Consider the following 19,876-nt stretch of genomic DNA (forward strand, 5'->3'; position numbering starts at 1 on the left):
GGTGAATGAAATAAGACGGGAATTTGACCCAGAAAACTTTTGCACCTCTCCGTTTAAGGGAGGGAAATTTTCAAAAGTAGATGATCAGGAATTAAGGTAGAATACACTGCAAATGAATAAACGGGGTTAGTTTATTTGCAGGTGAGGCGGCTCTGAAACCTCGAGGCTGAAAAGAGCTGGATGCTCGGGACACCTAGGACGCTTTCTGGCCCGACGTGGCGACAGGACCGACCCCTCTCTGCGCAGGGTTACCAAATGGCCCGGTTCCAGTTCAGGTGTCCGAATCTACCCATCTCCAGTGTGCGTCCTTTTCTTTTTCTGCAATTTAAAGTCGGATTGGAGGAGGAAGGGCAGAGGTAAAACGTGTGGAAACGAAATCACAGTTCAGATTACAAGAACAACAAAACCACCAAGGCCAGGATGGGTGTCAGCGAACCATGCAAAATCCTGCGGAAGGCTACATTTTAATTTTAGAAGCTCTTTCCAGGGCCCGCTACAAGTCCGCCGCACGCCATCCTTTGGCCCCCTCAACCGGGGCTACTGACCATTGCCCTCCTTTCCTTCTTTTCCCTTCCAGCAAAACTGAGGATCTAAAAAACTTTAATTCTTCTCCAGAAGACTTAAGCCAATGTCGCTATCGCGGAGTTGTTTTCATCGCTTTAACCCAACTTTCTTTCGTTTCTTTGGCGAGAACCTGAACTTAGGGCTGCCCGGGTAGGCTGGAGCCCAAAATCGGGGAAGCAGTGTGGCTTCGCTCTGGCGAAACCCTCGGGTGCCCGTGCGGGGAGCGCCGTCTCCCCCGGGCGGGGTTCAGCGTGCCGGTGGGTACCCGGCGGGGGCGCTTTAAGCCCGAGCGGCAGCTTCCGCAGGAGCTATTTTTAGCGGCGCGTCCTTCCCTCCCTTTCTCTCGGCCTCCGGCGTGGGAGGCTCCGGCTGGCGGCCGCCGCGCCGCGGCTCCTTTCTGTCTCCCCCCCGCCGCCGCTCGCTCTTGGTAGCGTCCACGCGGGCTGGTCTGGGAACTGAGCATGTGTGGAAGCGCTCGGCGGCCTCGGCGGCGGCGGGGGCAGAGCCGACCTGCGTCAGGCTGAGCCCATTCACCGCGCGGCCGTCGGAACGCAGCGCCGGCGCCGCGCCGCCCAGCCCCGCCGAGAGGGGCGCACTCGCCGCTGCGGGGCCCGCCGCCGCTCACCGCAGCCCCCTCCTGGCGACCCGCAAGTAAGTTTGTGCGGCGGCCGGGCGGTGGGGCGAGGGCTCGGCGCCCCGGGGAAGCCCAGGCTGGCAGGCGGGAGGCGCGGCTGGCGCTCCGGAGAACCGGCTAGCCGCTGCCCCCGGTGCCCGGCGCCTCGGCGAGCCTCCGGGCTGATTTAGAAGTGGTGGTCCCTGGGATGTTCGAGCAGAGGGGACCGGCAGAGCGGGAGGGCTGAACCGACTCCGGCGGAGGCCGAGGGGGGCGGACTTGGGCAGGACCGCGCGGCCAGAGTGCGGGCTGGTGCGGGATGGGGAGGCTGGGTGTGGGATGCAGGCTCCCGGCCGAGGACAGCCGCAGAGGGAAAGTGGGTGTTTCCGGGGGCATAGGGTGGGATAGATGGGAGAGCGCAGTGTGGGAGGCATAGTGGAGGGTGAGCGTGTCCTGGCCGGAGCGGCGGGAGGGAAGATGGATGAAAAGTGGGGCGCGTGGAAAGCGGATTTGAAGCAGAGCAAAGGACGCCGGTGGAAGGAGCCGTGGGCTCCGGGAGACGAGTGGACTCGAGTAATTTGGGGAATCTGTACCAGGTCAGGGCGATATAATGATGGAGAGGGACAGCCTTGGATCGAAGTCTTCGGAGGGATTACGCGAGGCCAAATGTTGGGAACTGGCTGGACAGAGGATGGATGCAGAAAGTGGCCTGGAAGGGCCAGTAGGAAAATCGCTGAGGGATTTGGGTGAAGAGGAGGAGGGGAGCGGTACAGGGATTGAGCGGAGGAACCGGGCTGCTGGTGGGGCCAAAAGGCTCAGGAAAGGCTTGGAGGCTACTACGTGCGGTCCCCTGAATAGTGACTTAGTAGCGGTTCTTTGAGGTTCACTCGCACGCCAGGCTTCTCCTTCATCTTCTACCTGGCTTGGTCACAGGGCGGCTCGCTTTAGGCGAGCTTGTAGATCTGGACAGATTAAGCAACCGGGAAGGTAGTCATTTGCCGGGGAGCTGCCAGTGCTTCCCTTAAGTGGTTTCTGGCACCCTCAGGGTGCAGTGTAGGGTCTGAATGTGTGCTTCAGGGAATGGGAAAGGGTGGTTTCTGCTCTAGGCCACAGGAATCCGCGGTCTCGCCCAGGAGGTACGGTGTTTGGGGCCAGGAAGTCAGGCAGAAGTCTGCAGTGTGCAACTCACAGCGGGGCGTGTGAGTATGCGTGTGTGCGCGCCTGTGTGCGTGTTGCCCGCCCGGGGTCGCGTGTGTTGCTGCAGTCTGTCTCCATGACGAGGAGATCCAGGGCTCCACAGGCGGCACGGGGAGGGGATTAAAGGAAACGTGCTTTCCTACCTCTCTTCTACCTCCTTTCCCTAGAGTCACATTTTTTGCTCGTCCAGTGATGCTCTTCTCTAACCTCTTCCTGGCTCCTGCACATCCCAAACCTGATGCCGGTCTTGTCCTCTGATTCGGTACCCCGGAGGACGCTGCTATCCCTTCTCTGCCAGAGGGAATCCGGGGAGTCCCGCTGGTTAGAGGGGCTCCCGAATCCACCAGTCTTTCCCTGGGGGGGAACTCTGGGGGTCCGCAGTTCATTCTGCTGCCCCTGCAGGTGACGTAGTGGTGTTGCCCCATGGAACCGGAGTGATGGCTCCAAAATAGCCAGAGAGGCCAGAAGCCGGGCAGAATGACCAGCACTTACTGGGTCTTCCCCGAGTTCCCCACAGGTAATTGTAACTTTAAAAGGAAAAGACCGGATTAGTATAATAAACAAGCACTGAGGGCAAAATCTTTATGTAAAAGCACCTCTTTGACTAGCACATATTTTACCCACCAACTGCAAGAAGGGAAGAAGCTTCTACAGCATACAGATCTGAAACTGGAGAGGAGGGGGTGGTGGAGCGAGAGTTGTCACCATGTCCATGGCTTCACAGACTCCATCCAGCTTGCTGTTTTCTGTTGTGGGTGCTGTATTTTAAGCAGGACTTTACTAAATACAGGAAATAAGAATGAAGGCGACTCTGGAAACCTGTGTCATCTGTGGAAGGACTCAAAGAAGGGAGCTACTGTCTGCCAGATATCTCAGAGGGCTGGACTCTGAGACTGTGTTCAGTCATCAGAAATAATTCTGAACATCCAAATTGCAGGGGGGAAATTCAGAGGAAGGGAAGTGACAAACTCTAAAAAAGTGATGTGGACCGTAGTATGGGGTTGTCTTGCAAGGTGATCATTGACCTGTGGAGGGACACAACATAGAGAAAAACACGTTTCTAATGGCCAGGGGCATATCGTCTTATTCCATGTGACAGTGGCTGGCCCAGTTTCTGTTGAAAGACACCTTTTGAAACAGAGCCATGATTCCGGATATCTGTAAGGTGAAAAGTTAGAATAAAAAGACATACACTGTCAATTTCTGCTTCTATTACTATGTTTTTTTCATTGCCTATTATTAGAACATATGGTGAGGGTAAAATAAATTACCTTACCATCTGTTCTTCCCAAAGTGCTGCTCAAATACATATAACCAAATATATTTGCCTATTTTTTGTGCTGGGAGTCATGGAGGAAGGAGAGTTGGGCAAATTGATTAGGATATCAAATAAAAGCAGAATTCAGGTACCTGAAGATCTTATACATGTGTGGAGGTGAAAGCTTCATTTATACAATGCTAAATTCAGTGCTAAATGAGAAAACCCTTCTCTCTCCACTCCTTACCTCCTGCTTTTGAAATACAGAGGATTGTACCCTTGGGCTGGTTTCTAGTCCTCAGAAACCTAGTTTAACAACAATTTTCCTGGAGGATTTCCTGGATTCAGGTATGCTTTAGGAAATAATCTGTGGACTCTTTGCAGCCCTAAGGTAAAGGCATTAAAAAAAAAAGAAAGAGAAAAAAAAAAGGTAGTGAAATGGCTTGATGAAGCAGAAAAATGAACGAGAGAAATATTAACCAAAGTGGAAGAAGAGAAATCACTTTCTCTTACCTCAGGGTTAGATCCTATTGATAGGCTTAGAACATTGTTTCTCAACAGGGGCAGTTTTGCCCCCCAGGGGACACTGGCAATGTCTGGAGATGTTTTTGGTTGTTAAAACTTGGTGGGGACAGGTGCTACTAGCAGAGGCCAGGGATGTTGCTGATATTCTACAATGCACTGAGTGGTCCCCCACAACAAAGAATTATCCAACCTCAGATGTCAGCAGGGCTGAAGATGAGGAACCCTGGCTTGTAAATAGTGTGTCTCTTCTATCTCTGGAATATTCGTTATGTGATATCATTTGGAATCTACATACTGGGCTACATTGGCTGATACAGTCCCTTCTAATTTTGTGATTTAGAGTTGTCTCTGTCCTTTTCAGGAAGGTGAAAGATATACTCTTTGTCAGTGGGAGCACAGTTATGGGTGCTGGAAGCAGCCTCTTTTACACACAGGCATGCCTGGTACTTGACATTAGTCTGGGTCCCCACTGACCAAAACAGATCTCAGTCTTCTGGATTACGAAGCCTGATTTTAACAATCTTGATTTGAACCAGGGTTGCGACCAGGTTTGCGAATCAATCGATGTATTCGGAAAAGACCAACTGATGAGCCAGAATGCTCTCCACCCATTACCAGGAAAGAGGTACAGCAGTTTAGGGAGGATCAAGAGCTTTGCAGTCAGATCTGGCACTCTTACTTAGTAGTTTTGTGACTTTAGATAAGGTTTTTTTCTTTTTTAACCTCATGGAGCTCCACTTTCATCTTTGAAATGGAGATTTTTTTTTTCCCCTGTAGAATTCACTATAGGATTAGGGGAAATATTTTCAAAGCAAAACTGCCTATTAATACTGGTGGTGATGGTAGTGCTTATATGTCCTTTTGGTGCTGGAGTTTCAATGGTTACTGTCTAGGAAGTGGAAGCACTGGGGCCACTGGTGAACAAAACGAGATGGAAAAGGACAATGGGAGTGGCTCATAGTTAGGAAGGGGTTTTGGAGGCGAAGAAGTCTGATGTCCTTTTTGACTGATGGGGCTTTGGGGACTCAGGATTATGGTGTGATTTGCCCAAGGTTACGCTGCATCATTTCAGCTGAGTCTACAATTTTTCAAAGTCTCCATCCCAACATTCTCCACCTTAAGAGCACACTTATTCTCTTGGTTATATCCGTGTTTCTTCTCTTTATCTAAGAATGATTATTCAGTTCAAGAACCGCTCTTTTCAGTTGTTGTATTCCAGGTCTTTTATAGGCAAATAAAAAAGGCATCAGTGAATCTCAGATTGAATTTGTATAGGAGTTCAACTCAGCTGTGCACTTAAATGATCAAAATGATCAAGCACATCTTTGTTTTTTCCTAATCGAGGTGAACATAAGTAGAGTTTTCTCTAAAAACAAACAAAAAAATGCCACTATGGATAATGTTCTTCAACTAGGTTATTGCTATTAAGGACCAGAAAATTGAAGATTGGCCCTTGTTGATGGTTCTGTTGCTAAGTTAATAGTTTTGTTTTTGTTTTAAATCAGTTCAGTGCTATTGCCATTGTGGTTTCTTGAAGAGTTTCAGATTCAATGAAAATGTTAAAACCTACCTGTTGGAAGTACTTTGTAAGTTGTAAAGTGTATTATGTATGTTATCTTACTTGTAATTTATGGTAAAGGTATATTATCAATTGCAATAATGAAAGACTTAAAATTGAAAGCCAGGACAGATGGCAACTTTGAAAGAACATTCCCTTTCGAATCAGAAAAACTTGAATTTAAATCTCCATTTTTTAGCCACTAGCTGTGAAAACTTGGACAAATTACTTGAGTTTCCAGCTTCTCCTATCTTTTGCGAATCACACCCACCAGATTACGGGTATGATTCTTCTGGTGACTAAGTAAGATAAGCAAGTAAGGATGTTAGCATGATGCCTGGCACCCTTCTTTGTCTTTGTACACTGCTAATTCACCATACTTTGGCTACGCCCTTGAAAGTAATTATTTATACGTGAATAAGTTCAGATTCTTTCACTATAAAGAATCAGAACACCTGATTTAAGTGACTTGGGAGAAAAAAAGAGAGACGTCATGAATGTGTAACTGAGTAAAATAGGGGAGTATATCTGGCTCCAGGTAGGACTTGATTTAGGGATCAAACCATGTGACTAGTTCATTGTTAATGGGAGTGGGAATAAAAATGTTGTTAGTAGTCCCATTAGAAACTATGCATTAATTTCTTTTAAATTTTCTATCAGCTTCCTCTTCTTGGACAGAAGCGCACAGGCTTGCAAAAAACAATAGTAAATCCATTATAGATAGCTGTATGTAGAAAAGTTTTGAGCTAATTATTTAGATTATTTTGTAGGAGAGAATGAAGTGAAGCTGAAATTTCAGTGGAACCTCCTAAGAGTGGTAGGTCAAAATTAAGATGAGCAATAAAACACAACAGAACAAAATTCAAAGCTTCTGTTTTGTAATTTATCAGAGTTCCTTAACTGAATTAAATAGAAACTGATTCTGGGCAATTTAAGCAGAAAGGAATTCATGTCATCAATGGAGGAGTTCGTGGAATCAAAGGAAATGCTAAAGAACAAGACCTTGGAAAGGATACCCCTCTGCTGGGATGAGCCACCTCTAGCAGTTTTCCGTCATTGTGTCCCTGGGCCCAAGACTCAGAACTCTGAGAGAGAGAGAAAGAGACAAAGAGTCACTTCGGAGGAAGGCAGGGCATCTTGACTGGCAGTCCACCAACATTGTGTGTGATGGGCTCAAGGGGCTACCAGGGCATAATCTCTAATCTGTTCCTACTGGAAAGAGTGGAATAGATGATACTGGGCAGGCATACTCAGCTCATATCCGCTACATAGATTCCAGATGGAAAAACTTGCTTCAGTGATGATGAAGTACTAGAAGGAAAGAAAGGAAAACAAAAACAAAACAACAGCAACAACAACAGAAGGAGTGTATTATCTAAACAGAATCTATGTGTGAGAGAAAAATACTGTGTCAGTTTCCTAAGGCTGCTCTAACAAATTACCACCCACTGGGTGACTTAAAACAACAGAAATTGATTCTCTCACAGTTCTGGAAGATAGACCTCTGCAGTCAAGGTGTTAGGCAGGGCCATTCTCTCTGTGAAGACTCTAGGGGGAGAATCTGTTCCATGCCTTTCTCTCAGCTCCTGGTGCTGCCAGGAATCGCTGGCATTCCTCCGTTTACAGAGGCATCACTCTAATCTCTGCCTCCATCGTCACAAGGTGTTCTTTCTCCTGTGTTGAGTCTGTGTCTCTTCTTTTCTGGTATGAACACTAATCTTATTGGATTAAGGACCCATACTGTTCCCACATAAGCTTAACATAAGCAGTTACATCTATAATGACCCAATCCCAAATGAGGTCACATTCTGAGATTCTGGGAAGGATATGAGATTTGGGGGGACACTATCTAACCTAATACTGATGTAGTGTGGAGAAAATAAACAGCAATGCTAGGTCTAAAGAGTGGGAAGGAGGTACTATCCTATTATTCTGTTATAAACTCTATCTGAAGTATCATGCCTGGTTTCAGGTACCCTTTTCAGATGATCATGTGTCCCCTGGAGAACTAGTGGAAAAACAGTTTGCATTGTCATGGCAGTTTTTTTTGAACTACGGGCCATAGACTTGGCAAAGAAGAATTCAAGTATGAGCTTCCAGATGTCAAAAGGAAGAAAGATGTAATCTTTATCGCTCACTTAAGAACTAGGACCTATGGCTGGGAATTTCACAGGAGCCGATTTTCTCTCACTGTAAGCAAGAGCAGTCTTGTATTAGTGTGGTTCAGGAGTCCCCGTCTCTGGAAGCCCTCAGCAGAGGCTCATCATCCGCATTTGTTATGGATGATGTAGAAGAGATCTCTGAATATGCAGGGAGCTTAGATTAGATAACTACCCAATGCTCCGTGTTTAAGATTCTCCTCTTCTAGGAGTGATCCCCGAATATTGATTGAGCATGAAGCATGGTATTTTCTCTTGGTTGGAAATAGGAGTAAACATGGCGTACATAGTCTCTGGTTATTATGTAGATAGATATGTCAGTGGTCTGCTATGGTGGTGGAAAAGAACAATCCAGAAACCTGTGCAGAATCTGGCACAAAGCACAAGGTCAGTTGTTACTTGTGGAGTGAATTTGTTGTTTAACCAGAGTCTGCTTTACAAATACATGTTCAAGTTGTTTCCCTGGAGTACTCACCTAATAGTTATCAGCCCTGTCGTATTTCTTCATATGATTTCTCCATGGCCCTCTGGCTGTCCAGGGTTACCTTGTTCATATTATCATCCTTCTCTTTGTTTCATTTTTACCATTCTAAAAATAGAGTAGGAGGCGGGGACTGATATTCCTCCTTAATCTCTTTCCTACTCTGGACTGTCTTTGCCAGCAGAGGCAGCCCTGAACCTCTGAAGTTCATGTGTTAATGTGAAGACTGGAGGGGACTTTGGCTAAAGCAGTGTTTCTCAGAGTTTGGGACACTGACTTATGTTATACGAGATGACTTTGGGTGGTATATGGATATGTTTTGAACTGAATTGAAAGGATTTTGAATTTGTTCTCTTCCAATGTTTCTTATTAAGGCAAGGAGGAAGTTTCAGTTTGGTGCTAGTGTTAAAACTGGTATCTCAAATACATGTTTATCTTCCTTTTTAATAGAGGAGGCTTCAGTTGCCAAGCTTTCAGAAGTCCACTAAAACTATTTTGTTTTCATTGTATTCATTTCTGTTTTATCTTCTTTCATGCTAAGTGCTAATTTCCAAACAAAATGACACAAAGCTTCCTTTAAAAATTCCTGCAGTTAAATTTTTTTAATGGTATTATATTAAAAAAGGTCAAGAAGGTAATATATATAGATGATTGAGACTTGGAGATTTCTTTGTCAAAGTTCTCCTGATGATTCATTGGTCTGGACTTTCTTCCTTGCTATTTCTGGCACTCTCTTGCACCCTGGACATCTGGAAGCAGCTGTTCTGTGTGAGTCCTCCCTTCTTGTGTTGGTTCACAAGATACCTGTTGGCCCAGAGAAAGGGAAAATTGTGTGTATAAATATGGCTTTGCATTGCTTACAGTGCCTAGATACTGCATATTTCTGAACTATTTTTTTAAGCAATTTAAAATTGCTTTTCTGGTTTTCAGGGTAGATTCTTACATTAAAAGAATGAATGTCAAATTAATTTATATAATTCTTTCTCCATTGTTTTTTTGTTTGTTTGTTTTCCTTTCTCTTTTTGATAGGGCCCAGACTTCAGAAAGAAGAAAGGAAGTTTTGTTTGTTTGTTTACACTTTACAACCTCAGGGAATCAATTATAATACTGAAGGAATTTTAAAAATTTTCCACAAATCTTATACAGGTGCATCTTTAAAAAGTCAAAATTTTCTACAAGGCATATGGTATAGACTAGAAGTTTTGTTCACCAGTGCTCACCATCTCCAGTTCCTATTCATAGGAAGCAACCACTTTTTTTCCAGTGTTTACTTTCATACTCCTAAATCCATACTTAGAGTTCTAGATCTTGATATTTGCTTTTATCTGGTGACTTCCTGGATTAGAAGATATGGAAATGAGGGTTAATATCTCTTTTACTAACTTCCCTCCATCTTGTTCTTCCTCCATCTTTCCACTCTTCCCAACTTTCTTTCCTTTTCTCTCTCTTTCTTTCTTTCTTTCTTTCTTTCTTTCTTTCTTTCTTTCTTTCTCTTTCTTCCTTCCTTCCTTCCTTCCTTTCTTTCTTTCTTTCTTTCTTTCTTTCTTTCTTTCTTTCTTTTTCTTTCTTTCTTTTCTTCCCCTTCCTTCCTTCCTTCCTTCCTTCCTTCCTTCCTTCCTTCCTTTCTTTCTTTCTTTTCTTCCCCTTCCTTCCTTCCTTCCTTTCTTTCTTTCTTTCTTTCTTTCTTTCTCTTTCTTTCTTTCTATCTATCTGTCTATCTATCAAGTTCACAAGTTTGGTTTCCACTTAGGATGGAGAAAGCCACAAGAAATCACTCCCACCATCAGAGTGAGAAAAGCACCACTTGTCTTGGGCCCATCAAGATAAGGTCAGTGAACTGAAGTTTCACTGAGGTCACAAAATAAGTGAACTGAAATCCAAAGAAGGACAAGTCCCTCCAAGGAGATATGGAACATAAACCCTTCTACCTGTGCCAGAGCATAGGAAAAAGAAATAATATACATAAAAGTGAATAAGAAGAGTGCACACACGTTCATAGCAGCCTTAGTCACAGTAGACGTGGGGTAGAAGCAACCCAAGTGTCTACTGATGGATGACTGGATAAACAAAAGGTGGCATATACATACAATAGAATATTATTCAGCTTTAAAAAAGGAGGGGAATTCTGACACATGCTGTAACATGGATGAACCTTGAAGACATTGTGTAAGTGAAAGAAACCAGTCACAAAAAAAATTCTTACATGATTCCACTTTATAAGGTACCTTGAATAGTCAAATTCATGGAGATAAAAAGTAGAATGGTGGTTGCCAGAGGCTGGAGAGGGGGGGAAAGGGGGAGCTCTTGGCTAACGGATACAGAGTTTCAGCTTTGCAAGATGAAACGGTTCTGGAGATGGTCAGTGGTGATGGTTGCTCAACAATGTGAATGCACTTAATGCCACTGAACTGTACACTTAAAGTGGTGAAAATAGTAAATTTTATGTGTGTTTTACCACAACTAAAGATAATAATAAAAATATTTTAGAAAGTGAATAAGAAGAAATATTTAAAATCTTTAAAAAAATTCTTGAAAGTCAAGTGAGGACTAGCAGGATAGCTGAGAATACCTGGGAGCATAGATGCAAGGGGACTCTGTACTCTCTCACAAGTTCTTTCTTTTTTTTTTTCTTTAATTGACGTATAATTGATTTACAGTGTGTGCTGGTTTTTGGTGTACAGCAAAGTGATTCAGTTATGCATATATATACTTGTTCATATTCTTTTCCATTATGATTTATTAGAGGATATTGAATATCGTTCCCTGTGCTATACAGTAGGACTTTGTTGTTTATCTGTTTTATATATAGTAGTTTGCATTTGCTAATCCCAAACTCCTAATTGATCCCCCCTCATCCCATGGTAGCCACATGTTTGATTTCCATATCTGTGAGTTTGTTTCTGTTTTGTAAATAAGTCCATTTGTATCATACTTTCGATTCCACACATAAATGCACATGTTCTTCCCCATGGGCCTTTGCCCAGCGCTTACCAGAGAGTCTGGGGGCAAGGAAGTTAACCAGAGAGAGATCCCGCTGGTTCCACAGGTGTGCACAGAGTGAGAGGCTGTCTCTGGAAATGGGTGTAAAATCCCGTCTCCAACCCCAGATTCTTCTCTTAGCAGCAAAAGCCTTTTGCCCCTGGGGCAGGGGCAGAAACCCCACTGAGCCCAGCATCCTGCACTGGTACAGACTGGAGATCTGCAGCTGGCCCAGAGCATCATCTGATTGCCACAGGAGGAGGGAGGAGCAGAAAAGTTGAGGAAAAGCCAGCCCAAGGCCTGGGTTCCTAGGACCTAAGAGTGAGGATGGTACTCAGAGAACTCAGATGTTTACATAGCAGCTGTATTCATCATTGCGGAATGTTGGAAACAGCACAGAGGTACATCCGTTGGGGAATGGATACACACATTGTGGTGGTATTCCACAGGATAGAATTCTACAGGACAATAACAAGGAGTAGAAGGAAAGTGCTGACTTCACCACTGTGCCAGTGTGCCCTGAGAGTAACCGTCAGGGAGGGGGCCATGAATATTTCATGAAAAACATGGCACTTCAGAAAGTGCAAAGGTTCGGAAGTAGATCAAGACCGTTATATAGAAAGCAGGAGTACTTAGAGGGGCTCTTTGTGAGGCTAGGAGAGACTTAGAGGTCATAATTTGCTCAGCAAGAAGACAGTCCTATATATGATCTGAGGTTTTTTTTTCATTATGATACATAAAATACTATTAATTTATAAACTACTCTATTTTTGAAACTCAAAGCCCTGTATAAATACATAAAAAGTTTTTTCCCTACCCTAAACTTATGTCAAGTTGGTCATAAATTCTTCAAAGTTAAAGGATCTTTAGAATTCATCTAATATCCTAATATTCGAATATCCTAATATCCTGAACCAGGGTTCTTAACCTGTAGCTCACAGGTTTAGATAGAATTCAGTTAGTACACAAACTTGGATAGGGAAAAATGACATCTTTATTGTTATTAACCTGTAATTGAAAATTAACATTGTCCTTCATTATAGGTGTAGGTCACAAACCACAGTAGCATCAGCAGTACCTGTGACTCTGTCACAATGGAAGTCACAGATAACATCATATCCCATTGCAATTGTCAGCAGATATTTAAAAAAATCATCTGTGCTCATTCCTACTTTGAATGTATGGTTCTTATTAGATCTGCTGCTAGATCTTTTTATTTAGAGTATTAGAAAAAAGAAACACATGTACCATGTCACAAATTCATCCTTTTATAATTTGATAACCTTTTTATTGTATTTCATTTCCTTTGTAATCCTATGTATCTCATTCTTAGCAGAGGCCATAGGCTTTGACAGACTCCTAGAGGAGTCATAGTATAACAAAAGAACCCGGAACCTTTATTGGAATGTCAGCAGTAAATTCCATTCAGCGTAGATGGTTTTGTTCAGAAAGCCAGAGCTGTTGAGTGTGTTCTCACACTCTGCACGTGTGCTTCATCTGCCAGATGCCATCTGTGCCATTGCATAGGAAACAGTGGTTCTCGCAGGTTTCGTGTCAGTGGTGAGGGCAATGGGCATGTTTTTGAGCATCTGTAGATTCTCTGTGGCCTCTTTATGACACCTCTGTTATATGCAGTGCAGCCTTAGAAGGAAGGACCTGATGTCATGCGTTTTAACCTTGCCTATTAGGGCCTAGGTTTTAAAGCAGCATCCCATGTTTATAGCTCTGGGCCACTGGAACCCTTGGTGGGGAGACAGGCAGCTCTAACAGACGTCAGTCTTGTGGGTTCCATTTGTGTGTTTGTGAATTCTGGCAGGACTGATGTCTAACTTCAGAGCCATAGTTCAGGGCTCTTTTTCTAGTATTGATTCAGGCCCCTGGCAGGTAGGGTAAGATTTAAATGAACATGTCTCCCTTGCCAAGATTTTTATCTTTATTATCTTTTAAACTTTATTCTAAATACTGTCATGCCAGAGAGAACCATTTGGGGGACTTAAATGCCAGTAGTGACAGTGGGTGAGTGGGGATCCTCCTGGACCCCTGAGGAAAGAGAGGATTGCTTCCCTGTGGGTTACATCTTACAGCTAGATATATATCCATTATGAAGGCAAATTTTCTAAATATCTCAGGAGAGCTTATTTCATTTTTGACAACCCCGACAGGAAGTTTTGCCTCTTTTGGAATAAAATCTGCTTTTGTTTAACTTCTATCAGTGACCTAGGTCTGGTCTGCAAACCTCACAATTATCTGGGAATTTCCTGAAGTTACTGCAGTGCTCTTACTGTGACCTTCCTGATGTGTTCAAAGAATGCAGATCATCGTGAAATCTGCCCGAAGTATATTTTGACTGAAATATACTTTCTGGGAGACATTAATCTTAGGCTGCAACGGAACGTTTTTCTAACCAGTGTTGGGATCTGAATATGTGTCGGGCCCTCAGCTGAACACTGATGATGTTCATGATAAGGGCCAGAGCCCACGTGTCCCTGTCCTTGTGGGTGGAGGGGGGAGGGTGTTAGCTATAGTGCCCGAGGGACCTCCAGCACCAAGTAGGTGGGGTGGGAGGCTGTGCAGAAGAGGGACCTGACCCTGAGGAAAGAGGGCTGCATGGGTGCAGTTGGGGGCAGGAAGAGAGGGGTGTCCCAAGCAGAGAAAATGCTTGGCACTTATAAGGAAACGAAAGACGATCATCGTGGCTAGGTCAGGGGTGACGGTGGGACCAAGTGGAGGTGGAAAGATAAGCTAGCATCAGACGGTACAGGATTTTACTGGCCGGGCCGAGGATTTTGGTCTTTGAAACAGAGTGACATAGTCAACTATCCTTTCTTGACACAGAGGTAACGATATTTAACTTCCAAGAGAACAGATAACATTAAGCAAAAGCAGAATGCCTTGCAACTTAAAAAAGTTTGCTATCTAAACACAGGGGACGTGACACATGCACCATAATACATATACATTATTACAAATATGCCTTCACCTGCCTGTAGCTTTTGGTCTCAGTGCCAGGATTAAATCACTTGTTTCTTCGAGGTTCTGAACTGAGGGAATTCTAAACCACTTGCCTTTGTCATTTGCCTTTGAAGGCTTCTTCGTAAAGTTTCCATTGTAAAAGCTCATATAGCACTATCTTCAATCTTTAAAAAAAAAAGGAGGGCTATTAAAATCACTCGGGTATCTGCTTGCTGTTGTAGCTGCCATTGTCTCTCTGTTTATTTGGATCTCAGTATAAAAGGCTGGAGGTATTATTGCTATAATTGAATTGAACTAACTTGCCCTTTTTAGGGATGGTAACCTCTACCACATTTAAATTTGTAGACAATTTTGAATTTTTCATTTGATTAGAAAATATGGACCATAGTAGTATTGAGCACTGATGCCTGTGTGGCACTATCTGGATTAAAAATTCTTGCAATATTTAGATCATTTGAGTAAGGATGTAAAATACAGTTTTTATTTCATATATATACTTTTTGAAATGGCAACATCTTATCCGGGGGTTAGTTGGAGCAGCTCTGCCTCATTTTAATGTTAGCTACCAGTGGGGATGAATTAGTTACCAGATCATTGTATTACTCCTGTGGAGGCATTGGACAAGAGAAACATTCTTCCCTTTAAGCTGCCAAACCAGGATCAGTGTGTCCCCTTATGTGCAATGTCTGTGGCGTTGCACATGAAGCTAAGGCCGCATGTGCCGAAGTGGCCAGCATCCACCTGTACTTAAGTGGCTTGTTATTAATGCCCCAGTTCTTTTTACCTAGTACACGGAGGATCTAGGAGGATACTTATTGATTCTACATTGTGAAGGACTTTGAAAGGACCTTGAGACAAGGGTATTCAGAGCAGGTGACTAAAGCAGTTACAGAGAATTATTTTTCTGTGTGTTTGGCATCTTTTCACATAATGTCAACAAGAGCCTCAGCACCTAACCATAACATCAAAGGGCTTTGTTCTCTATTTTAGGCTCTTTATTTGAGAGTGTACTCCCATGAAAATGTGTCTTTTGTCTGGGCAGTATTCCTCTGTGGACTGCCCCACCCCTAGAATCAACTTTTTCTGTCCTGTGGTTAATGTGGAGCTAGCCTGTCACCTTTGCTCCTGTTCACCTAGGGGGAGTATGTGACCTAGCCAGCCAACAGGCCCCCGCCCACCTGCAGCCACAGTGATCTATCCAAGGATGGGTGTGAGATGAGAGCACTCCCTGGGATTTTGACAGAACACGGAAACGATGCTTTCTTTCTCATGCAGGTTACAGAGTTGTTAGGATTTGTACCTAGAGCTGCTGGTGGCCATCTTTGTTATCAAATGGAGAAAGCCTGCCTAAAAATGAAGCTAGTCCAAGGAAAATAGAAACAGGATGAGATGAAAAGGCACATTTCAGCCTATTGATCTCGGCACACCCAAAGTCAGTAAGAGTCTCATATGTCGGTTGCATGAGCCCATTTTCTTCACTTCTATTTAAGCTAATTTAAATTAGGTTTTTGTTACTTTTATTTTGTAATATTTGTTTATTTATTTGGCTGCACCAGGTCTTCGTTGCAGCACGTGGGATCTCTGTTGCCGTGGGCAGAATCTTTAGTTGCAGCATGCACACTTTTACTTGAAGCGTGTGAGATATAGTTCCCTCACCAGGGATCAAACCTGGGCACCCTGCATTGGGAGCCAGAGTCTTAAGCCACTGGACCAGGAAAGAAGTCCCAGTTTTTGTTACTTTTAAATAAAATAATTAAAGCATAAATGCTGCCCATAAACTGTCTCTACACTGAAATGACAGCAGGAAGGGAGAGGTCTGAAGATGTCATCTGGTGTGGAGTGAAGGATTTGAAAATCTCTGTAACCCTGAGTTAGAATGTTTGTAAGGGAGACCACAGGATGTGCTAACTTTTCCCTCCTGATGCCATTTCCTTTAAATAGCACTGGATCTTTTAAACTAGATTTTGAGGTAGTAGCATCCTAGTCCTTCTCTTATACAGAAACGGGAGACTTAGTGTTGCTATGTATTACAGAAACAAACATAAATGGTAGCTGGCTGGTTCCTAGTTACAGCCTTGCCATCTGAAATCCATGGATACATTTATCTGTTATGCATTTGCTTTTACCATGAGGCATTCTAAGGTCTGTTGTTCAAATAAGATATTACAACCCTAGTAATGGTCTTTAACGTGAATAGCAAGATTAGAAGGACAAGCAGTAACAATAATAAAAGACAAATTATCCTCTATTTCTAGTAACTCAGCAATGAAAGACATTTAATTTCTCATTTGGACATTAAATAGCTAGAAAATATGAGTCAGTCATTTTGGATACACAGTTCTGCGACAGCTTCATTCCATTTGGTATCCTAGGATCCGTTTCTTACAGACATTTCCTTTTAAAGACAGGGAAGAACAAATACATAGTATGGTAATGAAAAAAGAGCATTTCAAATGTCCTGTGAACCTAAAGTGGAAAGCAGAAAAGCAGAGGATCTAGAATGACATTTCTGATACAAGTTTATGCTAGTGGCTTATTTTTTCATGATTTTGTTCTGAAGAGATACATGAAACATCTATAAATTAGGATTGTTCATGGCTTAAAGGAGGTTAGGGGAATCAGACATTATTAAGACTTTCATTTTACGTTGATGCTTGTCTCATGGATAATAACTCTGCTAAGAAGGGTTAGAAGATAAGCCCTTTAGCTAATAATAGAACTTGGTTCCTAAGCTAGAAGGAGAGGTACTCTGTATAATAATTCAGTGACCAGAAGATGTTGTCTTCTAGGTTATGGCCTGAATAGTCTCCAAGTATGTAAAGAAACATCTTGGTTAGCTCGCTCTCTTCCATTTAGAAGAGAAAATGCAACAAACACCACTTTTCCATTAGATGTCATAGAATATACTGAGGGGTTTATTATCCCTTGTGCTCCGTAATAGAAAAAAATAGATTTCTCCTTCCCAGGTAATTTTATGGGGAAAAACATCACATTTTTAAAACAAAAATGCTGCACACGAGAAAGTAGTGTGAGGATAATGAAACTCTGTTGTGCTGTGTTTAGTGAACTGATGGCTTAATAAACTATCTCCTTGGTGACAGAAAAAACAAGAACCAAAACAGTTGTCACCTTTGTGTCCATAGGAGATTGATTAATAAACACAAATTAGCACACACATCTAAATTTGGGGTTTGCCTCCAAGTATTCAGTGTGCTATCAGTTATTTCTGTAAGTATGTATAGCTAAGAGAACAGAGACCCCCCGGGGGCGGTTCCAGCTAGATGGATGCTTTGTGGTCTCACATGAAAAGTGGCTGGAACGCACACTTCGGTGCAGTGGAGTTTCCTGTGTGCTTGAGTCTGTCTGCATGTTCTTCTGCCAACAGGAGTGAGGTGCGGAGCACATCCTGGTGCCCTGGCTGTGCCCGTGTAGAATGCAGAGGCTGCTGGCTGGGACCTACAGCTGCAGCCCAGGGACAGATGGACCATAGACAGATGAGGTTCTTGGGCAATGAGAATTCATTTGTGGCAGGCAGAATGTGTAGGAAGACGAGGAGACTCCTTCAGTTTTATGAAATTAAGACAGGAAAGAACTAGGTCTATGGAAGTTCAGGCGGCGACTCTGAATTTATGAACCTTGCACTCGGTACAGTTGCTGACAGAAGACCTGAGCGTTCTCTGCTGTGTGCAGTGCAGACCCTGACACAGGGAAGGGACTGTTCCAGTGCAGAACAGCATGGTCACAGAGGCGCAACATCTGGGTAATGGAAGTACGGGGAAAGTCTAGACATTTCCTACAGCCTGGCATGAATGAGCATCTGATTGGAGTTGATATATAGGAACCCCCTCTCTCCAAATATATAATTTTGCCCAATATACTTCAGTTAACTGTATGATAAACTGATCGTAGTTTTCATTTCTTATTAATTTTGAGGAGTCCCAAGTCATTTATTCATTCTTTCATTCCGTATGTAAATTGATTGTTTACTCTTTGCCAAACAGAAAAAAAAGTGGTGAATAAATCCAAAGAAATCCTTGCTTTCACAGACATTATATTCTCGTTGGTGGAAACAGTCAACAGTTAAGCACATAAATAGGTAAAGGCTTTGAAGAAAAGATATTCCAGTAACGTGGATAATGTGAAAGAGCATGACAAGCCTGGAGGTTGAGAACAGAAAGAGTGCATAGACTGAATATGGGAGGGATCTGAGGACTGGCTCAAGGAAGAGGAACATTGAGAGAATCGGAAGCAAAGGAGGAAAAAGCAAGGTGCCCGAGGAGCAGCCGCCAGTGAGGTAGCAGGAGAACCAGGGAAGTGGTCCTTAGAGAATGTTTAAGTCATTTGTTAAGCCCAACAGTGCCCTGAACCAATTGATGATTTGGGAAGTTTCACCCTAGCTGCCACGGAGGCAGGATTATCACAGGGCAAGGACAGAAGAGAAACCATTTTGTGGGCTGTTGCAGTAATCGATGTGAGAAATAAGGATTGTCTGGCCTATGACTGTAGTAGTAGAAGTGGTCAAAGAAGCTGCACTTGGGATGTGCACAAAATACGGTGGAAGGTAGGACACAAAACATGCTCATATACATAGGACTTACTGATGGAGTCGGTATTGGGTGTGAGGGAAAAAGAGCTGTCCTATTTGGGTGATCTTCATTTAGATCAGTGCTACTCAGAGTACTGGGGTGCAGACTTTGGTGTCACTGGTCTGTGACAGCATAAGAAGCTTGTGCCAAAATGTGAATCAGTTGACTTTCTCCTGCATAGGTAGGTTTTCTCAAGGAAGGAAGCAGTGCATTGATTTAAATTCTAGCACAAGCTTCTTTTGCCATAGACTAGAAAGAATTCCCAGACCAGACTCATCTGTGGCCCTTACTTTGAGGAGTCTTGCTTTAGACAAAGTCATCAGTGAAAACCATTATGACCAAATTCTCAGGGTTATCTAGGTATGGCCCTTTCTTGAAGAGTTGCTGATTTTGTAGTTGTACATGTGTGCTGTGGTTGTCAAAGTTAATGGAACTGAGCACAGATAACTTATAAAGTACTTGGTGGAGCAATACCTTCTTAAACTTATGGTTTCTAAATTTTCATTAGCTTTGTTTGATTTTGTTTTCTGATTAGTAGGCAGGTGTAAGAGAATAGGCTTAGGAGAGCATTCTTTTAAAATAACAAGTTAACTCATGTTTACGAAGTGGCGTCACAGGGCCACTCAAGCTATACCATGCTTGTTCTTCAAAACTTAGCTTAACATCGTCTTTTAGGAAGCCTTCCAGATTATCTAAGCATTCTCATATGTGTCTCTCTTAGGTGTTTTCACAACACCGTGAGTGCTTTCCCTTTGTCATAGCACTGTTATAGATCAGGAATGGTTGACCAACTTTTCCCTGCCTCCCCCAAAACTGTAAGCAAGTAGAAGGAATACTATGTCTTATAACTCCAGTAGCAAGTAGAATGTCTGGAACAGTTAAACTTTATACACTATGTAGCATGATCATAATTTCAAAGAACAAAAGGATATTGTGTACATTGCTGGGCATAATGGTTAGCATTAAAGTCTGGGATAACTACC

The 19,876-nt window shown here is 43.2% G+C and overlaps 1 protein-coding gene across 4 annotated transcripts in view; it reads left to right on the forward strand.

Annotated features, from left to right (window-relative positions):
* Positions 1-1,070: 1,070 nt before the first annotated feature.
* OXR1 (oxidation resistance 1) overlaps positions 1,071-19,876 on the forward strand; it is a 441,773-nt gene continuing 422,967 nt past the window's right edge. Inside the window, exon 1 of one of the 4 annotated variants that reach the window (XM_057734805.1) lies at positions 1,071-1,215. The gene's annotated coding sequence lies outside the window, so the exon portion shown is untranslated. The remainder of the gene's footprint in view (positions 1,216-19,876) is intronic. The other 3 variants (XM_057734803.1, XM_057734798.1, XM_057734800.1) reach the window with 3 other exon arrangements.

The sequence above is a fragment of the Hippopotamus amphibius genome, chromosome 5, assembly GCF_030028045.1.
Source record: "Hippopotamus amphibius kiboko isolate mHipAmp2 chromosome 5, mHipAmp2.hap2, whole genome shotgun sequence".
NCBI classification, from domain to species: Eukaryota; Metazoa; Chordata; class Mammalia; order Artiodactyla; family Hippopotamidae; genus Hippopotamus; species Hippopotamus amphibius.